The 13,199-nt window shown below is 45.3% G+C and overlaps 1 protein-coding gene across 5 annotated transcripts in view; it reads right to left on the bottom strand.

The window, feature by feature from the left end:
• The window catches only part of MFAP3L (microfibril associated protein 3 like), a 135,924-nt gene extending 126,539 nt beyond the window's left edge, over nt 1-9,385 (bottom strand). For 2 of the 5 annotated variants that reach the window (XM_053901123.1, XM_019441013.2), the window contains exon 1: nt 8,619-8,745. The gene's annotated coding sequence lies outside the window, so the exon portion shown is untranslated. Of the gene's footprint in view, nt 1-8,618; nt 8,746-9,288 lie in introns of those variants that run through there. The other 3 variants (XM_053901127.1, XM_019441017.2, XM_053901126.1) reach the window with 2 other exon arrangements.
• Nucleotides 9,386-13,199: the final 3,814 nt, after the last annotated feature.

Raw genomic sequence — 13,199 nt, 5'->3', positions numbered from 1 at the left:
GTCTAAATGCCATAAGTGCCCAAACGGTCATCATGGTTGTTTAAAATGAATACTTTCAAAATATTGATAATTGTTTTAAAAATTATTATTTAAAAAGTCTGGACGTAAGAGCAATCTCTTTCAAAATCTGGTTGAATTTGAATAATCTTCTAGTTGAGTTTAGTGCATATCCTAAGATCAATCTTTCTCCTTCAAAGTTAAGTGTTTTTCAGTGTGACAATATGGAAAATTACCTTAACTAAACAAACACACAAACAAACCACCACCGCCGCCCCCCCCCCCCCCCCCCGAACAAAAAAACAGAAGAAAGTTGAAAATACGCATTCATTGACTGCCACACGGGACTTCTGAAGAAAGCTTTGCCATTCTCTCAGCTTTGACAGAAAGAGGCCCTGAGCACACTTGCCAGATGTCCTTAATGATTTCTCACCTCTGCAGATTCATCTAAGTGATAAAAAATTAGGAGCCGGTTATATCAATAAGCTGAACTCAAAGTATTAATGAGGCCACTATTATCAGTTTAGTACCAATTGCTGTGGGGATTTAAAAAAATTTAAAGGCCAGTTCTTTACACTAATGGTGCTCAGAATCTTGGTGATTCTTGCATACAAAGCAATATATAATTAAGCACTAAACTGGGTAAATACCACAGAAATTCAGAGGAGGGGCAGCTGGAAAGGTCACAGAATGTTCCCTGGGGTTGGTCAAATCCTGCAGGATGAAAAAAGGAGACAGGACAGTTTTCTCAGCAGGAGTAATGGCTTAGTTTAGACAAATAGCAATGGAAATAAACATGGCATGCCAATTAAAAACAAAAATCAGTGCTATAGTATGTTTTCACAAGGCTCATGCAATGAATCTGATGTGCATCCCCATCTCGAGAACTCGGATATTAGGGTGCTCCTCCAGAAATTATATTAAAAAGGGGCCTTTAGGTCTGATTAGGAAAAATGATAATGAGGGCTCTGGGACAGTTGATCCATTACTTACAAAGTAAATCTAAACACAAGTGAAAGAAGAGGAGACAGCCAGAGCATGGAGACAGGGATGAGCTGCCCTGGGAGGGCAGGAAGGAAGCAAAAATACACTATAGGTCCAGGGTTCAGTTGCACAAGGAGTAATGTTCTGTCCTCAGTAAAGTATTGGTAATACTCAAATGTTTTCTGGCAATTAACTTCAAGGTCCTCAAAAGTGTTTTAAGATGGAGAAAACTAGGTTATCTTTGGGAGGTCTAACAAAAGCAAGTAATCTAGGGTTGTTCAAACCTTGAAGGAAAAACAAAACTTCCCTCTGACTTGGGACTGATATCGGGCATGGCAAAAAGGTGGGTGGGGAGAGGGCAAGAATAGAAGAACAGGCATGATTAGTAACAGCAGTACAGCCCAGCACCTGGCTTTGGTAGGGAGGCAGAAATCGACTAAGTGAAGTTAACAATAGCAGCTGAGAAGCAAGAAAGCTCCATGGTTACCAAATGTTTGATCCCTCCCATGGCCATCCTGGGGTGTGAAGACCCAGAAGGAAGTCCTGGGTGAAACTGAGAGCCAAACACTAATGCAGTCTTTAGGCAAATACATCCCCACGCTGAGGACCAGGGAAAGTGGGTTTTGCATCTTTAAGAAAACATAGTCCCTATACATCTACTTACTTCTTTACGGGGGAGCTTGGCCACTGAGAAGAAAGGACTTAACTGGTCAACTTCAGATGGTTCCCACTCTCACAAATATTATAGAGCTCTTGCTAGTTCCAAGAGGGTACAGAAAGGTGTAGACCCCGGAACAGAACATCCCATCTTCTCTAGGAGAGGGGCTGCTTTAGTGAGCTGATGAGAATGATGTGAATTAGCCCCAGCCTGGGCCCTCCAGTCCCGAACCAGAAGGGACCCATCAATGGGTAATTCTGGAGCACTTTATTCCAACCCATTTATTTCCTTAAGGAGCACACAGCTTTCCCTTCCACTCTTCCTGGTGCCATCAGCCAACTCAAATCCTAAATGGAAGGGAAAGATCTTGAATTAAATTTAAACACCTGCTCAGCAAACTTCCTCTTTTGCATGGATTACAGAGTCAACTTCAGCCCAGCCTCTAAGACAGTTGCCTTCTAATGCAGAATTAGGGAAGTCTACCCCACGTCAACATGTCAACATGGTTTCAGTCTCATTAGCATCCCCAAATCCTTCTGCCCAGAAGCTGATGAACCATCAGGGAATCAATTTCTTCTTTCTCTGATGCCTCCCTTACAAAGTACGTGCCCTGCAAAGAAATTCTGATTTCCTCCTTCACACACAGCTCTGCGTTTGGGCTTTCCTGCTCCTCTGCGGCTTTAGGTCTCTCTGGTTAAACACACGCAGTGGCAGTCAGTCCCTCTGGTCCTGCAAAGTCTGGTGCTCAGCAGGAGAACCCTTGAGACAGTATGCCTTCCCACACTTCTGCGGTACTTGACGCAGACAATGCAATCATGTGGGAGCTGCTTCAGATGCCTCCTTTCCTTCCCTGCCCACATGACTATCACATCCCTGGTTTGTCCCAGGTTTATGTGCTCATCATCTCTGACAGGCACCACCCTAGCAGACTCCTTCCTCACCGACCTGCCTTTAGTCTCACCTGCCTCCGATCCACATTCTATGTTGTTGCTGAAATCAGCTGACTATAAAAGATCTGACTTAAAACATCTCGATGCGTTTGTCAGCAATATAAAACTAATGTCCTCGAAAGGACATACATGATCCTTCATGATCTGACTCCTATCCACTCTTTAACTGCACCTCTGGAGTTTCCCCTGGCCCTCCCCTTTCCTGAGCTTCTTGTATTCCTCACAGCACCTCTGTGCCTCCAGCTGGCCATACTTTCATATCCTTGCACATCTGGCAAACCCCAACTTGGTTTTCAAGTCTTGGTTCAAGATCCCTCCAGGACTCACCCCAGATAGCCCTGGACACCCCTGTTTTCACTGACCTTTACCCACACCTTCATATTTTTTCTGCAATTATTTTTGTGCACATCTGTCCCAAAATTAGATAAACTCTCAGGTCATCAGTATTTGTTGAATGGATTGATGAATTAATTAATGAGTGGATGAGAGAAACTTCTCTGAAGATACAGATTTGGAGATATTGGTGCGTGGGCCAGTGGTACAGTCACGAGGGAAAATAAATCACCAGAAAGAACATAGAAAACCACAAGACAAAAAGACCAAGGTTATAATTTGGAGAAAAGAAAGACAAACCCTCAGGGAAAGAGAAATAAAAAAAAATTTAAAAAGCACGGAGAAAACTAGGGGCTTGTATCCCAGAGACCAAGGCAGAAGAGATTCAAGAAAGAGGGAATGGTTTGCACTGAGCTAGTCCTTTACAGTGGTAAACGATAATTATCACATCATTGTATAAGGACATGTGGGTAAAAATCGTATAAAGTTATGCAAATGGAGGCTACACAATATAGACACAGTTTTGTTTTTATTAAGATAATTCTTAATCAAGTCTCACTGTTTCCAGATTCAGATTTTGCCAGCCCACTGTTTTCCCTTACCATGTTATCTTAAAAGTGTATTTTTCTCTTATCAATTTTTTTCCTTAAAAAAAGGTTTTTTTAATGTTTATTTTTGAGACAGAGAGAGTGCAAGCGGGGCAGCGGCAGAGAGAGAGAGAGAGAGAGAGAGAGAGAGAGAGACACAAAATCTGAAGCAGGTTCCAGGCTCTGAGCTGTCAGCACAGAGCCCGACGTGGGGCCCGAACCCCAGACTGTGAGATCATGACCTGAGCCGAAGTCGGACACCAAACCAAATGAGCCACCCAGGCACCCCCTCTTATCAATTTTTTTTCTAACATATAGTTTAGTTTGAATTCAGAGCCACTCTTGTAACACTAAGGTGGATTTCTTCAGTTTAGGTTTTCTAGACACATAGAGATGTCAACTGAATCAGACGAGAAGTTTTTATACGACAGAAATTAAGCCCTTGTACTTAAGAGAGAGTGAATAAATAAATATGCTTGGAAGGAATGACTGAATTTCTTATATTTTTAACACAGAAGTTCGGTCATCTAGGATCATACTATCATCCATACCCTGGCCAATATGGGGCCCATGGCAAACACTGCGAAACATGGCCAAACATGGCCATTTCCCCGCTAAGCCTGCAAAAGCCCACAACACCCCACAAGCTACTAGCAACTGGTCAGAGCTGGCCCAGGTGACTTGAGACATTACATCATCTCAAGTTCACTGCATTAGATTTGAGCTTTCCTAATCCTCTGTTGGTGTCTGCATGGTATACAGCCAGCAGAGCAGGGCTCTGCTAAGAGGAGAATGGGCAGAAACAAAGTAGTAAAAATGTAACTTCGCCCTTCTGCTTTACCTTTAGGACCTTCCATTACAGACTGAACAAAAGTTTCTTAAGCTAATGATGTCACACACACACACACAAATGCCATTGTAGGTCAATTCAGAGAAGTGAATTACAGAACAGGCTACTTCCCGATATCTGTCACTGACCACCTCTGGCTAGACACCTTTGTTAAATGGCTGTATGAAACTCGGGGTTTAGCCATACATTGCTTTTTTAGGAAGATAAATCTGGCAGTAGTCTGTTCTTGCATGTTCCTGTTTAAAAATGCTTAGCTGGTGTCCCATTGTTTATCTGTATGTAATAGGATAAAATCCAAACTCCTTTGCATGGCATCAACTTCACCACGAAAGGACCATTACATTCTCCTTCTCCTGCCTCTGTTCATTATTCCATCATACCAAGTCTTCTTCTTTTCTATGACACTAAGTTATAAACTTGGTGACTGTAACATACAAATGTATTATCTTTCAATTATGTGGGTTAAAAGTTCAAGATGGATCCTACTAGGCTAATCAGAGAGTTGGCAGGGCTGGGTTCCTTCTGGAAGCCTTAGAACAGCATCTGTTTCCTTGCCTTTGCCAGCTTTTAGAGGGTGGCTAAATTCTTGATTTGTGGCTCCCTTGCACCTTGAAAGCCAGTAATGGCCAGTCGAATCTTTTGCACATGGCATCCCTCTGACACTGACTTCTGCTTTCCTCTTCCACCCATACAGACTCTTGTGATTACACTGGGCCTCCCGAATAATCCAGATAATCTCTCCATCTCAAAAGCTTCAACTTAATCACATCTGCAAGGTCCCAGAGTGGACAGCTTAGGGGGGGGGCATTATTCTAATTACCATAGTGGTATTCCCTCTGCCTGTAGAGTTCATGTGTCTGCTTAGAAGACTTCCACCCAAATTCCTCAGGAATTCCTTAAGCTCCTGTGGAAATGTCACTATTTTCATGGGGGCCTCTCTTCCTCCAACCCAAGGGGCTCATTTCTCTGGTCTCCTCAGTCGCATGTACAAATACCTCTTCCTGAAGCACTTCCCTCACACTAGAGTTTATTTGTCCTCCAGTATGTGTCTCTGACTAGATTCTGAGTCACTAAGCCTTATTTGTTTCTGCAGCCCCCGGGGCCTACCTATTAAAGGCTGTGGGGAAGAAAAATGAATGTTATATTTTAATGAGTGAAGACCTTGGGTGGAGGCAGAGGCAAGACAGTATGTTTGGAGTACAGCTTAGAAACTAGTTCTGACAGCTCTGAACTGGGTCTTATCACATCATCAACCAAACCCCTTAATCCTTTAACCATTCCAGGGAGGCACTGTAGCAAACTTAAACCATTTGCATCTAGGGATATTTCTAACTTTAATGTGCATTGCCATGGATCACAAAATGTTAAATTTTTAGTGTCTTCCTGGGCATGGCTGCAAAAGGGCAAGCTGCACCCCCAGTGCTTGGTTAGGTTAGGGAAGTGATGCTATCCGAGTGATTTCTGAATTCCAAAAAAATGACACTCGTCTAACAAACCTGACTGTACTATGTTGGAGGTTAAAAGCAACTTTGCCACAATATTTATTTGGTATTTCAGTATCTGGAAGCTCTTGCATTAAAAAAAAAGAAGAACAAAAAGCTCGAATTAAGCAAAGTTGAAATAGCCTCAATTATTTAACTCACAATTATTTAACTCACAAGAAGTTGAATAAATTATGGTCACACGAATGGGGGGATATCTATTTTTTTAAATGTTTTATTTATTTTTTGAGAGACAGAGAGAGAGCGTGAATGGGGAGGAGCAGAGAGAGAGGGAGACACAGAATCCAAAGCAGGCTCCAGGCTCCGAGCTGTTAGCACTGAGCCCGATGCAGGGCTCGAACCCACAAACTGTGAGATCATGACCTGAGCCGAAGTCGGATGCCTAACCGACTGAATCAACTGAGGGTGGGGTGGGGAGGAGGGGAGAGGGATATCTATTTTTAAAGGCCAATAGTTTGCTGTGAATCTCCAATGTCACTAACAACACAGTACAGTATAGAAATCTGAAGACATGGAAATAAAATGAAAAATGATGCGCCTAACAGTTTAGCTGGAAGAACCCAACAGGGACAAAAAAGAAGCAATTATCACCTGTTTCCTGATTGGAATACAAAGTCTACCCTCCTATTTTTTTCTTCATTAGTAAAACCCTTCATTTTCTTCGTTAATAAGACCCCTCTTCAACCTAACTCCTGTCAGCTGTGTTCATTTTAGTTTAGGGGACTCCATCCTCTGGTGGAATCCCTGAAGCCAGAAGCAGTGTTTCAACGTGCCTCTTGTTAAATTTCATTGTTTTTTCTAACCTTGAAAAAATGAGATGTTTGGATCCAGAAGAGTCCTACTGATCTGCATTAGAGCTTACATTCACCAAGAGGAAAACTAAAACCTTGCTGCTTCCTCTAGGTCAAGAAGAGCCCAAGGCTAAGGGGAGACATGACTGACTTCCATTAGGGAATGCAGCCAGAGAACACGACCTGTGTACTGGGTAAGTTGCACATATACTCAGTACTTCATGGCAGACTTTAAATGTGATGCATTTTTATAGAAAAGGGAAGTACAATTCTCAATATTTGCGCTGTTTTCTTTCAAACTTCTAAATTTTTCCATGAATGTATTTACAAGTACCTTCAGGAGCAATGAACACCACAAGCCAAACTCTATGGCTAAAATGGAAGAGATTGGTAGAAATACTAATCATATTGCTATTGTTGTTGTCTGGACATTTCAAGCCTTTCCTGTTCTTAAATCTTGCTTATGTATAGGCAAAAGCATAAAGCCCACTGGGGAAATCACTCAGAGTATCTGGAATTAGAGCTGGAGCCATCTCAGGCCAAAACAAACATTAAAGGCTATTCACAAACCAATGAAAAGTCATTGCACCTCCAAAGCATATTAAGGTCAAGAATGCAAACAAATTTTATAATAAGCTTAATAAAGAAAACAACTGAACCTACTAAGTGGTACTTATGGAAACAGGCTTCAGAATATAGCCTTAGAGGTAGAACTGGTTCCCACTAGAACAAGAATTGTTTACCTTGCTCCTATTAAATCCAATAATCCAAAGAGTGGTAATGGTACCAACTGTTTTAGGAAGAACCAACAGTAGAAACTCCAGTGGGATCTACAAACCGCATTTTTCTGTAAAATGCCAGTAGAACCGCATCGTTCTAAAGTTCTTTTCCTAATATAAATCTTTTTCCATCTTTCATTTCATCCTGAACAATCTTACTATGTTCAGCATAGTAGCAACTGAAAAAAAAAATGTGTTTCATCTAGAAGCAAAAGTGAGAAACCTTTACAAAAAACACTGAGCTTCTCCAACGCTAGATTTCCAAGTTCTTAATATAAGCTAAGATAACGCAAAATAAAGACTGCCACTGTAACCAAACTTTTCTGCTACCAAGTATCCTTAAAAACAAGGACAATTCAACCATAATAGATTATTTTCTACAGCGTGAGCAGATAATGTGCCTACAAACATTCTTCCTTTTTTGCTGGCTTGCTTTATAAATCTTGCAACTTGCAAGCTCAAGTTGTTTTTGGAGGCGAAGGCAAGTTAATGGTCGAGCTTAAAATAAATAAGCTTTGCAATTACTTTTTTTTTTTTTTTTTTAAACAACGAAGCACGTTTCCCCATTCCACGCCATGAAGCAATTCGATGTCAACTTGCTATGGAGTCAAATGCGACAAACTCCGAGAGCTCCAGTCGCGAGGCGGCGGCTTGCTGCACCCACAGCTTCCCGCACTCCTGCAGCATCAGGACGCGGCACTCTCTCGGCTCTGGGCGCAGAACCCAAACTCCGGGCCTCCCGGCCACGGGACAGTACACCCTACCCCCATCCCGGGGAAACTGAGGCACGGTGACCCAAGCGATCTGGAGTCTGGCGAAGGCCCCCGCCGCTGCTTGGCGTTCCAGTGGCCCCGGAGGTTTGGGAGGCTCCTCGGCAGCACACTGTAGACACCGCGCTCCTCACCGTAGGAAGATTATGGCACAAGCCCAAGAGGTGGCTGTCCCCAACCCACCGGCCCCCGGGGTCCCGCCCCGCACGGATCTCGAAGCATCCTGCGACCCCCAGGAGCCCGCTTCTGGGACCTCGCGGCGCCTCCAGTGCGCAGCCGACGCCTTGGGCTTCGCCAGCCTAAGCGCCCGAAAGTTCCGCGGCCCCAGCGTCCGCAGCAACCCGGCCGCCCACCCCGTGCGGGGCTCCCTGCCACCCGCGCCCAGTCGCCCCATGCTGTCCCGGCGCCCCTGCTAACCTGACGCCGCCGCGCCACTCAGGTGGCCGCCGTGCGCCTCTCGCCATGGCCAGCCTGCGAGCTGTCGCCGCTCCGCGCCCCGCGCCCAACGCCCGGCAGCACCGACTGCGGGCGAGCCGCCTCCGCCAGCGCCTGGCAGCGATGCGGGCTGCGCCGCGGGCGGCCGAGAGTGCGGAGCTTCCCACCTACAGGAGCCGGAGCCGGCCGGTGCCGAGCATGCCCAGTGCGGCTCGCCGGGCGGCGCGGAGGCGCGGGGCCAGGCGGGGTGTCGCCGCCGGGTTTTCGCTGCAGCCACTGGCGCGGGGCGGAGCTGGCGGCGCCGGGCGAACCTGTGGGAGCCGCGGGACACGCCCGCAGAGGAGTGGGGCGGGCTGGGGGCGCGGAGTCCCTCATTCAGTTTGCGCAGCCTCCCGGGGTGGGACTCCGCCGGCCCCGGGGCCCCGCTCAAGCACGTCTTGGGTGTTGCTGGAGCCGAGGGCACTTATTTCCGACGCTGTGGTGCTTGGGCAGCGTGACTGATAATTGTCAGGGGGCAGGGCGCTCCCAGGGCTTCCAGCGCAACTTTTCTGAGCGTCGCGTCGCCTTGTTGTTTAGGGACACCCGGGAACAGGTTTCCTAGGATCCCATCCTGGGACACCGGAGAGATCCAACGTCCAGCCCTTTAACTTACCGTGTCTCCAAGGCCACCTGTCAAGTCACTTTGCAATTAAAAGCTTCGCTTGTCTCCCCGGGTGACTCTGCTGTCAGTTCTAAAGCCCACACTGAAGAAGCTGGAAGAAAACACAGCAGGACGTTCACTGGTGGCTTCTGAGAGGTGGGGTTCCAGGGATTTTAAATGTTCCTCATTTTCGATTATTTGTAGGTTTCTATGTTTTCTCTAATGAACGATATGGTGCTTTTTAAAGAAGGTATGTTATTCTAAAATTATTTGTGAGTAACGCCTGCAGAACCTCGGCGGCACGACCCTGCGACGTAGGCAGCGCCCCCAGCCCTCCTCGTTTTCTTTTTAGACTTGAGGGAGACAATTTCTGGGGGCTGGGCCAGGCTCCTCCTCCCCGGCTCCTTTCGGCCCGCCCCCTTGGCCACGCCTCACCTCGATCCTTTTACTCCAGTACCGCCCCCTTCTCCTTCGGCTACTGCGAAAACTAGGAGAGGTGGATTTTCAACACTGACGTTCCCCGTGGCTCTTGTAGCCAGACTGGGCATGTTCCGCCGCCGGGTCAGGGACTGCTGACAGGAGAGAGGCGTCTTTAAGCAACTCTCAATCTCCCTCCTTCTTCACTCTGTCCTTGGCGAAAGAAACAAAGTAGCACCTCCGACCCCCTGCCCAGAGCTCGGACCTGCAAAGTGGGTCAGGACTCGACTGAGCATGCTCAGAACAGTGCCAGAATGCCGCACGCGGCTGCATCTCGTTGCCCAAGGTTGATGTAGCTGCGCTCGCTAGTCACGACCTCGAAGGTCAGGAGGCGGATGCAAGCGGGGGGGGGGGGGGGGGGGGGGGTCGGGGGGGGGGGATATGGCCTTGACACCTGGACACGTCGCCCCTACCCAGGCTGAATTGGGAGGCGGGGGCAGGGTGCGTGGGATCTGGCTTATAAGTGACTCAAAGCTTGATTTTTCCCTAAAAGATTGAAATTAGAAATCATATTTTAACATTAGCTTTATGGCATCTCCAATAATCACATATTTTAGCTCTAAGAACTTTTCAGCCCATCTTTCTTTAGAGAAGTGTAAACCTTTTTTCAAGTATTTAATAAGAACTCTTTACATTTGTAGTAGAACCCTAAATTCTCACTTGTTTTATCAAAGATTAAATGTCCTCACTTTCAAATAATTCCGCAGGAGTATATTCCTCCCCGCCCCCCCCCCCCTTTGGACAATTCTTTGTTCCTTCTGACTCTCCTGTCCACCTCTTTTCAAATTCTCAGAGAATCTGCAGAATACTCTCTTGCTGTCTTAGATAGGCTTGAGGCAAGTGTGGGAAACTTGCTCTGAATCCTCTATTGCAGAAGACAACACTGAAGTGCAGAAGGATAACAGGGAAGAGATTTTACAGGCTTGTGGTGAATAAGCTCAAGAACCCAGAGAGAGCCTTGCAGTGAGCCCAGGTGGGTGAGTGGGATACTTTTCTGTTTTCTGTTTTCTATCCGAGGAGGAGAAAGATAGGCAGGTGATGTTTGGTTTGAGAGTGGGAAATACCCTCACTGAGGGTTGGCTTCATGTCAACCTTTCCCTCTCATCCAGCTCTGGTTCAGCTTTGGCCTGATGGGAGGCACCGTCTTTAGGTGGAAGGTCACTCCTAGGAAGAACCTCACTGTCTCCCCCTAGACTCTAACTTGTGCTGGGGTCACCCTTATCCCTGAACTTTGAGACTCCATTGTTGCTGGTACCTTCTGAGCACTGCTGTTGATCCCTATAGACATCCACACCACAAATAGTCTGGCTGGGGAAAAGATGGGTAGGACATCTCTTTAACAGTCCATACTGCTATTCAGATGGGGGAACAAATGAAGCTTCCTGGTCCCCAGTCTGCCATGACACAAACCTTTCTTGGTTTTAATACTTTTCTGACTGTTCCTTCTCCTCTTCTTTCTCCAGGTTCTTTTCCTTTGGACCACTCCATTGTAAGTTTTCTGTCCTATGCCCTCTTCTCTTCGGCTCTCCCTAAGGGTGCTCATCCAGTGCTATGACTGTCAGTGCCAAGGTGGTATTCAGTTGGTGTGTGCATATAGGGCCATGGTAGCTGTTGATTGCTCCAATTGTTTCTGGTCCATCAGGTACCTGCTCTGATTGGTCAGTATCTATGCCTCACTATTTGTCTCTACTGGTTATTAATATTTTGAATATTATCTTTACTCCTAACATTATATTCCTCTCCAAATCTCCCTGAGTTCAGACCTTTATATGTCATCTACCAATCTTAATTGCTATGACCCTCGGGGAAACTTGAGCCAAATACGTCTCAAAACAGAACTTATGAGCTGTAGTTGCTCTTCTACTTAAATGTCCTAACTTGGCTACTGGTGTGTGCCCCATAAAAATGAATGCTATCCTGGATTCATCCATCTGCCTTTCCTTTGTCATCCAGCGAGTCACTGCCCTTAGACATCTCTGAATACAGACCCTCCACCTGCATTGCCTTCTCGGGTCTGTCATCCCTTCTAAATGGGTTCTCTCTCTGTGTGTTGCCTCCAATCTAGCCTTCTTGCCTCCTCAGACTTTTCCTTTTAAGCAAATTATATTTCAGCATATCTGCTAAAAATCTTAAATTGATTCATAGTGCCTTCAGGATAAAGTTTTAAGCATGAACTGGCCCCTGTTTCCCTCTCCAGATTAGTCTCCAGCCAGTGTCTCCTCATGTCCCATATCCTAGTGGATGCAACCTATTTGCTATGGGAATTCCTGCCTCCATGTTCTTTTAGTTCTTTTGTTTCTTCTTTCCTCTTGTTCACCCCTTGGCAACTGTTAAGCCTTCAAGGTCCAGTTCAGGCTGACTCCCCTGTGACCTCCACAAGATGACTTCATCCTGAATACTTCACCTGTATCATATACTTTGTCTTCATTTTGATACCTAACTTTGATTTATTATTTATTTTTTTCAACTTCTCCACTACATTGTAGGCGATGTGACAGCAAGGGCTTGTCTCAACCATCTTTGTATCCTTATGTTCAGTTTTTAGTAACATTTTACTTAACAAATGAATGATAGACGTTTGTACCCTTGCGATATTTAAAGTTCATTAATTTTTAAAATTCTTCCTGAATATTGTAAATGGAATGCAAAGAAAAAGTACCAGAACAAAGTCACATCACATACAACCTGCTGAATGGTTATGTTTTTTTGAGCAATATAAGCAAGATTTCAGATTTGACCTTAAACCCAGTGAATTTTTTACCGGCTTCAGAAATCAGGAAGTGTTTTGTGAGCCAATCTGATTTTCTTGTATTATCAGTCTGTAACTGCTGAAAGCTCAGCATTGTATTGCTAATTAATCCACAAATTCCATTGTTCTCTATCATTGTGTTTCCTTCCCTGGGGTTGTTATAATCCTCTAATTATATAGTTAGTCCTTAGAATAGATTTTGTTTATTTTTTTTTCCGTTGAAAGTATGGCACCTCTGGAAAGCAGATTAACCCTTTAGGAATGAACATAATTTTTATGGTTCTACCAGTTCCCATTGTCTTCCCAGAGCTCTTACAGCTAACTTATGGAGGGGACTGACCACTGGCTTCAGAACCCTCCATGGGATGAGGAACACATTACAGACCTCCTGGACAGAATGGTCTATGGGGCAGCAATTTTAGCAAGCCCTGAAGGGAATTCCAGACACTGTATTTGAGAACTGTAGTTCTACATCATGTGATAACTGTCAGTCCAGAACTTCAAGTATCCCCAGTATTGGTTTTCTTTGGCGGAGAGATATATGTGAGTGGGAAGGGAATCGGTCCATTTAAAAAAGTGTTGTCCATATTTGTGCTTATTAAATAGCCTTGACTTAGAATCTGGAGAATATAGAAGCGTACGTAGCAAAGTAGCTTCTTGGTTTTCTGTGTGTTGAACCACAGGGGTTTTACTTGGT

This window comes from Panthera pardus, unplaced genomic scaffold (genome assembly GCF_024362965.1).
Source record: "Panthera pardus isolate Hobbes unplaced genomic scaffold, ASM2436296v1 HiC_scaffold_13, whole genome shotgun sequence".
In the NCBI taxonomy this organism is placed as follows: Eukaryota; Metazoa; Chordata; class Mammalia; order Carnivora; family Felidae; genus Panthera; species Panthera pardus.
Note: the sequence above shows the minus strand (reverse complement) of the source record. Positions and strands in the feature narration are given on the sequence as shown.